Below are 8408 nucleotides of genomic sequence, written 5' to 3'. Positions count from 1 at the left end.
AAATATGCATAATATGTAACTGATAAGTTGATGAAACTTCTTTATTTTGTACTGATACTGACTTCTAAATATTATTAAAATAGTTTATAAATATTTAACAAATATCTAAAAATATGCTAGGCGAAGAAAAAAAACTAAAAATTAGACTGACATTTTTACCCAAAAATTAAAGTTTCAGTGAAAATTTCGCGACGTTTTATTTTTCAAATAGTTTCAATCAAAAAATTCCTTCTCCAACTCTCTAAGAATTGCACCTCAAAAACTTGTGTAAAATTTCACGAAGATCGGTTGAGTTTATTTCGAGATATCTAGCCAACCGGCTTCAAAAACACAGTTTCGGGAAAAACTCGTTAAAAGACGTCTCACTTAGCCCAGCTAGCCTCGAGCGTACAAGTTTTAAAGGCTGTATCTCTATTTTAGAGGTTCTGTAGAAATAAACTATAGTATATTTTTTGAAATTCGTAAACTCATGTAACCCCTTCATTAAGCAGACTCTTGGTGAACAATAGTTGTCAAATTTACATTGAAGCCTTAAGGAGTTTAAACCAGGTTAGATCCCAATCTAACTTTGACAATTTATTGTAGGAGTAAGAAAAGAGAAAACTAATTTCATGCTTTCAAGCGAATAAAACAATTTTATATTGACATTTTGATGTCAGGTCAATTGGAAAGTTGCCGGACTACCATATTTGAACACATTTTTTTGGCAAAATCCTTTTTTTACTCCAGATAGATTTCTTCAAAAGTTGTTACATTGATTATAGCGACGCTCCAACTTTTCGATACCATATTTGTAAAACGATTTGTCAAAATAAGTCTCAGTTTCGGCGATCACCTTTTCATTCGACGAAAATTTCTTCCCAGAGAGCATTCTTTTGAGATCTGAGAACAGAAAATAATCGCTGTAGCCAGAGCTGGAGAAAAATATAGGTGTTGAGGTCATTCGAACCCCGATTCATGTATTTTTGGCAAAGTTTTCTCTGACTTGTGACACGGTGCTTTGCCTTCACGAAACAATAGTTTCTTTTCCTTCAAATGCGGCTATTTCGTCTTTCAGGCAGTCCATTCACGCAATTTAATACTCACTGTTGATGATCCTTTCCTTTTCAAGGTATTTAATATAGATTATTTCATGCCACAAAATACAGACGCCATATTATTCTCAGCCTATTATAGCGTTTTTATCGGGTACAGCCCACTCGAATGGCTGTCGATTGGACTTCGAACTGAAATGATGGAGCCACGTTTCATCAATTGTCACATATCGATTTTGTTACCCGAATGCCCCGAATAATCTACTCGTCGCCATTTTTAGTTAAAAGTGAGTTCGCGCAGCACCCTCTTTCACTCAGATCCTTCTTATACCGAAATATTCGTGAAGGATATGACGACACTTCCAGTTGATAACTTTATAAATTTATACACTTGTTTAGTGAAGGTAGGGCCTAACTAAAAGCTACATATATCTAATTCTAGCAACGTTATTTATGTGTTAAGCCGGGAACTGTCCAATATGTCCACTACTTTATAATATGCATAATGGTTCCAGGACCCCAACCTGTACTATGGGCCAAAACAAAGTTTGATTTCTTGAAAATATTTGTCGGGCCCAAACTCCCAAAAGGAAAACATCAATATTATTATTTTATGACATGAAATAATGCCTGCATATCTCAGTTACTTGTTTACTTCCCGATGATGCAATTACCGTTATAATAGAACAAAACTATCCAACTTTACGATCCAGCAAAAATTTTAGTAAAATATCGACAATGAACAACTTTGGACTAGTTTTAACAGATGTGTATAAAAACATAAGGTCATGGTTCTACTTTTAACTTCATGTTGCACACGCACATACATATAACACTCTATATGTATGTTTGAGTTAAGCATATTGCACTTGCAACATTTCGCGGCAATTTTCGCATGCGTGAAAATGGTATAGTACATTTTAATCTGCTGTGAAAATGCGTGTAATTTTGCGCCAGTCACGAATTGCTAAACTGCAAACAAAAACAACAACAAACAGTCACAATTATGAGTACTGCACGTTGCATATTGGATGCTGCTGCAAATGAAATGTGGTCAGCGGCAGAAGTGCCAGCGGCAGGCGCATGTGAGTGCCACGCATTGCGGCAACAAAAACTGTAACTGTAGCAATAGCAGTAGTAGTAATAACATCAGTGTCTGGAATAGCAAACAAATAGGCAGTAAAAAAAACAGTTATTGTCAACAATTTTAATTTTCATCGCGAAATGATTCTGTGTCTGAATGGAGAGGATCAAAATGGGTGCACACACGCGTAAATACCAGCGCACACGCAACTTATATTTCTTTATTTATATACGCCGTTATATGCGTACACAGTATTGCCGTTTATGTCGGTTGCAACATACGGTTGGGCTACTGGGGTGTGCACCGGTGACCGCATAATAATGACGGTGATGCATGCAACGCTTTAATATATGAGGAATATTATTCATTCGGAATATTATTCATATTTACAGTTATTCAGAGAAATTATAATGAACTGAACTGTGGGAAGATTTACGGATTTAAGTTTGAGTTACTACTGGGACTGTGTTCTTTACTATCTATTTACGGTTCGGGGTTGATTTAATATTTTCTTTAAGGCTAAACTCAATTGTTTGTAGGCTTGATGACTTAAGAACTAACAAGTGGTAGAGTTACCAGTTTTCTATAAAAAATATGGTAGAATAAAACAATCTGCCAATTGAAAGTTCAATCCATTTAACCTGCGACCATAACAACGTCGACCCAGAATTAAACCGCAGAATAACTCTTGCCAACAGGTGCTCCTTCCGACTAAGTAGGGAATTGAGAAGTCAAGTCCTCTCTCGACGACCAAAGACCAGTCACACATTATCCCCGTTCTGCTATATGGTGCAGAGGCATGGACGATGACGATTCTGATGAGTCAAGAAGATGAGTTTTCGAGAGAAAGTGTCTACGGGTGATTTATGCTCCTTTGCGCATTGGCAACGGTCGATGGAACGATAAGTTGTACAAGATATACGAGGACATTGAGCGAATTAAGAGATAGCCGCTATGCTGGCTAGGCACTTGTGACGCTTATTGCTTATCGAGGTTGAAGGTCAAGACGTTAATACAAAACGCGATTTTAATATTAAAATTTTCATATTATATTCAATTAACCATATCATCCCAAAGCGGGAATCCATGTGATGGCTCTAGAAGTTCTCCATAGAAAGATATGTTTGGAATTATGAGTTAAATGGACTTTTTATCGACCACAAGGCAGTTTAGAGAAATAGTTGTCTCTACGTAAATTTAGACTTGTCATCCGTATTGATGCCGAATCTCCAACTTTCAAACTGCTAAATTGACAGCTATGAGAGTTAATGAAATAGAAGGGCTTTTTGGACTTAGCAGTCAATCTCGTGTAGTATTTTAAATTGGCTCCAACCTGCAGTATGAAGAAATAATTGGCCCCCATTCAGGGCTTTTCACTTTCACATACAACGAACGAAAATATAATATTTTCTGTATTTCTGGTGACGATTAAAACTGATGTTCCTAGTAAAATCAAAACAGTCCTTCGTTGATGATTAAACAATTATCTTTCGCAACCGTTCGACTATTAAGACCACAATTCGAAGTTGTGTGAGATTCCAAGGGCCATTTACCATTCCGCACAAAATAAATAACTATTTCGGTAATAGTAAACGAAATCACTGTGTGTATACAAATACTTGTATAAGAGTCGCTGCCGTTCCAACAATAAAAAGGCTCTGCCACCATATTTGCCGCTGATTATGCGCCTCTACGCCAATTTATGGTTTGACTGTTGTTGTGGCAACGTCAGTCAGCCAGCCACACTGGTTCGCGCATCAAAACCTATGAGGGAATGAAATTTCAATGGCATGATCTGACACACTCACATCTGTATATATACACACGTCATTCAGTCAAATACATTCATTTGTTGTTGTTGAAAAAATAAGTTTGTGGTTTTATTGCTTGTCGTGACGTGGTTTTTTAATTATGAATTATTAAAATTTGCTGACAATTTCACGGAATTTGCGCAAATTAGTTAATTTTTAAAATACATGTATTTTCAAGTGGCACTTTTAACCAGAAAGCCAGTTGCAAACAAAACGTATGGCAACCACCGTGCTCAACTGCCTACCGGCAACAATTGTGTAGTGGCAACAATCAGTGTAGCAATGAAGCTTGCTTTTGCATTTCACTTATTTTGTTGCGGGAAAAATTAACACGTACGTGATTATTATAGCGGCAATTGTCAATTGCATAAAACATTCGTCTCTGTTTTGGATTTTTTGGTAATAAATTTAAATAAGGATGCTATTGTTTGGAGCCATAGGGGTATAAATAATTCCAACAAGCGGTGCAATTCCCATAAATAAATGTAAAATTAATTAAAATTCACACAGTTATTTTGTTAAATTTTAAATCATTAGTTTTATTTCCAGGAGATCACTTTTCTTTCAAAACTATTAATTAATTGATTTTTTTTTTCTTTATTAAAGCTTACTCTATAGTGAAGACATTTCCGAGAAAAAAAGTCTATCTTAAAAATTATCGCTCACGTATTTTTTCTTTTGATAACGCTTTGATTTAAATGAAATTAATTCATATCTTAAAACATAGTTCAATTTCAAGCCATGTTGAAACATTATCAAAACTTTCTTTTCGAGAATTTTCACTTTGTGAATATTCTCTTCGTTTTTAAACGTAAAGTCTGCATGCCTCAAATTAGTTTCGTATTCCTTATCTTATTATTAAGGTCCTGTAACGCTGAATAGCTAATGTGTAGAGCACATTGTCCTTCTAGAGAGCCCACTTCAAGTGCCTTTATCGATACCATTAAAGTTACTGTATATGTTTATCGAAATTTGCACACATTATACTTGGACGATCATTGATTTTGACTGAGTAATACGATGTCTTTTATAAGAGCGTACAGCTGCTGGCGTATGCCGACGATATAGATATCATCGGCCCCAACACCCGCACCGTTAGTTATGCTTTCTCCAGACTAGACAAGCAGGCGAAGCAAATGGGTCTGACAGTGAACGAGGGCAAGACGAAATATCTCCTGTCATCAAAGAAACAGTCGTCGCACACGCGACTTGCCTCGTGGATAATTTCGTCTATCTTGGAACCAGCGTAAACACCACCAACAATGTCAGCCTGGAAATCTAACATAGGATAACTCTTGCCAACAGGTGCTACTTTGGACTGAGTAGGCAATTGAGAAGCAAAGTCCTCTCACGACGAAAAAAACCAAACTCTATAAATCACTCATAATTCCCGTCCTACTATACGGTGCAGAAGCTTGGACGATGACAACAATCGATGAGTCGATGTTGCGAGTTTTCGAGAGAAAAGTTCTGCGAAAGATTTATGATCCTTTGCGCGTTGGTCACGGCGACTATCGCATTCGATGGAATGATGAGCTGTATGAGATATATGACGACATTGACATAGTTCAGCGGGTTAAAAGACAGCGGCTACGCTGGCTAGGTCATGTTGTCCGAATGGACGAAAACACTCCAGCTCTGAAAGTATTCAACGCTGTACCCGCCGTGGGAAGCAGAGGTAGAGGAAGACCTCCACTCCGTTGGAAGGACCAAGTGGAGACGGACCTGGCTATGCTTGGGATATCCAATTGGCGCCACGTAGCGAAAAGAAGAAACGACTGGCAGGTTGTTGTTAACTCGGCTATAATCGCGTAAGCGGTGTCTACGCCAATTAAGAAAAGGAAGAAGAAGATACGCTGTTCCGTACTGCCTCAACTGCAGTAGATTGCAAAAGATTGTTTTGATATTTCAATAGTCTCGATGATGCGTATTAAGGTAGTCTGGTAACTTGGGTTCAAGAAATCGAAATTTTTTGTCTTTAGTTTGATAGTAAAATGTCTTGAGAATATACTGTGAAAATTTCAGACAGAAATTCGAAATATTTTGGGAGTTATAACGATTTTCCTAGTAGTAACGAGAATTTATTTCACCCTAACTTTTTATTTTACAACCCTTTCTTTGCTAAAATAAAATTACTTTTTTTCAAAGTCCGCCATTTTGTTATTTACACTTGAAATTTAACTTCAGTAGGTGACATACTTCCGACCAGAATGACATGTCAATAGATCAAGATTAATCAAGAATATTTGATTTCAGATAACGCCAAGAGCCAAAATTGATTGACAACAATAATAGTATTAAATTTTTTTTTTATATTTTCAATATGCAAATAAAAACACTTTAAATATTCAAGATAATTCATTTTTATTTTCCTAAAAACAACCACCCTCCAAAGAAGTCAGTTCCAGGGCTCGTTTAGGAAACACTTTTAGCATTTACCGCGTCTTTTTTTATTTTATTGCCATTGTAACTAGTTAATATGTATAAAGTACACTAACGAATACTTTGTTTGGTCAGAAAGTCTTTCCGTATGAGACTTTGTATATTTGTTGAGTGATGCGTGACTGGACCATGCCAAGGCGTATTGACGGCGCATTTTAAGACTTTGTTTTGGAATCGCTAGTTCACCAGTATCAGCTTCCTCTCTTAAACTATGTTGTAAAACGCAACGCAAGAAGTTTTTCCGAGAGCTTTGAAGTATTGGCAGAAGAGATATGGGCCAATACGAAGTAATGACATGCGCCAGCTTAATAGGTTTATTGACTATAATCAGCTCTGCAGTTTTCCAGTAAATAGATACATATTCTAGATTAATAGTAGCGTTCATTGCAGCAGTAATTATACTTATAACGTTTTGAGAAAGCTGTTTTGGTATTTCGCTGGTAAAAGGGTCAAACTCAGTTTATTGTTTACACTTCAGTTTTCTTTCTTTTTTACATAAACCTCATCGTTAGTTCTTAGAGTAATTTCGGTGTAATTCACGTAAATATAAGGTTCCATTTCTATCGCATTGGATGTGTAGATATTTCAAAAAAAAAACATACTTCCAAAGTGGTCAGTGATAAACTTTTCAGATAATTGCTGATAGTTATATTTATACCCTGAACAGGGTATATTAAGTTTGCCAAGAAGTTTGTAACACCCCGAAAGAAGCGTTGGTAACCCTATTAGGTATATATTTAAATGATCAGTATGTTGAGCTGAGTCGATTTAGCCATGTCCGTCTGTCCGTCTGTCTGTATATACACGAACTAGTCCTTTAGTTTTTAAGATATCGTTTTGAAATTTTACAAACATCATTTTCTCTTCAAGAATAGTATAACATTTAGCTGCCATACAAACTGAACGATCGGAATCAACTTCTTGTATTGAAAACTTTCACATTTGACGATATATCTTCACGAAATTTGGTATCATAGTAAGTCATATCCAAACCGTTTTCTATGCACATATAATTTGAAGAGATATGTTTGGAAATGAAAAAACAATAGTAGATGCCCTTTATAGTTATAAGCCTCAAGCCGAATGAAAGGAAAAGAGATACAGGTCAGCGGCAAAACAGATTTGGAGATGGTACTTTAAATCAGTCCGATAATACTATAATTTTAAAGGACCATGACTTTGTCTTGTGCAATCAGCTTTTTCGAACTTTCGATTGGATTTTACGATACGACAACACGGCCTCGGCAGAGCCCCGATGTAAACATTACCGAATATGTTTGGTCATTCATCAAACGTCAGAGGAAAATTGATAAAGACCGAAAACGTAATGACACAATTGCTGAAAAATCCGAAATTTGGCACAAATCGGAATTTTGAATTTTATTATCTATTTTTGTGATTTATTATGCAAATATTAATATTATTTACAAAAATTTTTTTAAGGACAAAAATTATATAATATTATACAAATTATGTCCAATATTTTTATGCACCGCGTACCTGAATAGAGGAATTTGCCGATAATGAGTTGTATGAAGGTAAAATAGTTGTGGGCAGTTATCAAAAAAAAGTCGTTTACGGTTTCAGGATAGAAAATCGAATTATCGCTCTCACCAAATATGACTTTAGTTTAACGGGAATATTTTGGAGTCAGACAGATCTCAATGGCAACGAACTTGTTTAGTAAACTTATTGGCTATATTTTCCCCATGTTTTCACAACTCTCACATCATTAGTGAATAATTTTCTGCAGAGATTTCTTAAAGTTTTTCGCCATCGAAATAGGTACGAAGAAAACAACATCAAAAACCAAGAACAACACAAGCCAAAAATTATGCACAGCAAAGTTAAATTAATTTTCACTAAACGTTAATTAAAGTGTAAATATGTAGGCCTATGCCAGCCTGAGCTTAGCGTGGTGCTAATTAAAAGTTTTTGCAAAGAAAATAACGCATTACGCAACACAAATCCAATACATAAACAACAACAATGGAAAACAATAACAAGACACAGGTAGTGAATTAATGAGAAATTGAA

This window comes from Bactrocera latifrons, unplaced genomic scaffold, assembly GCF_001853355.1.
Source record: "Bactrocera latifrons isolate USDA-ARS-PBARC rearing strain unplaced genomic scaffold, ASM185335v1 scaffold_27, whole genome shotgun sequence".
Lineage (NCBI taxonomy): Eukaryota > Metazoa > Arthropoda > Insecta > Diptera > Tephritidae > Bactrocera > Bactrocera latifrons.
The sequence above is the reverse complement of the archived record's forward strand: the minus strand, read 5'-3'. Positions refer to the sequence as shown.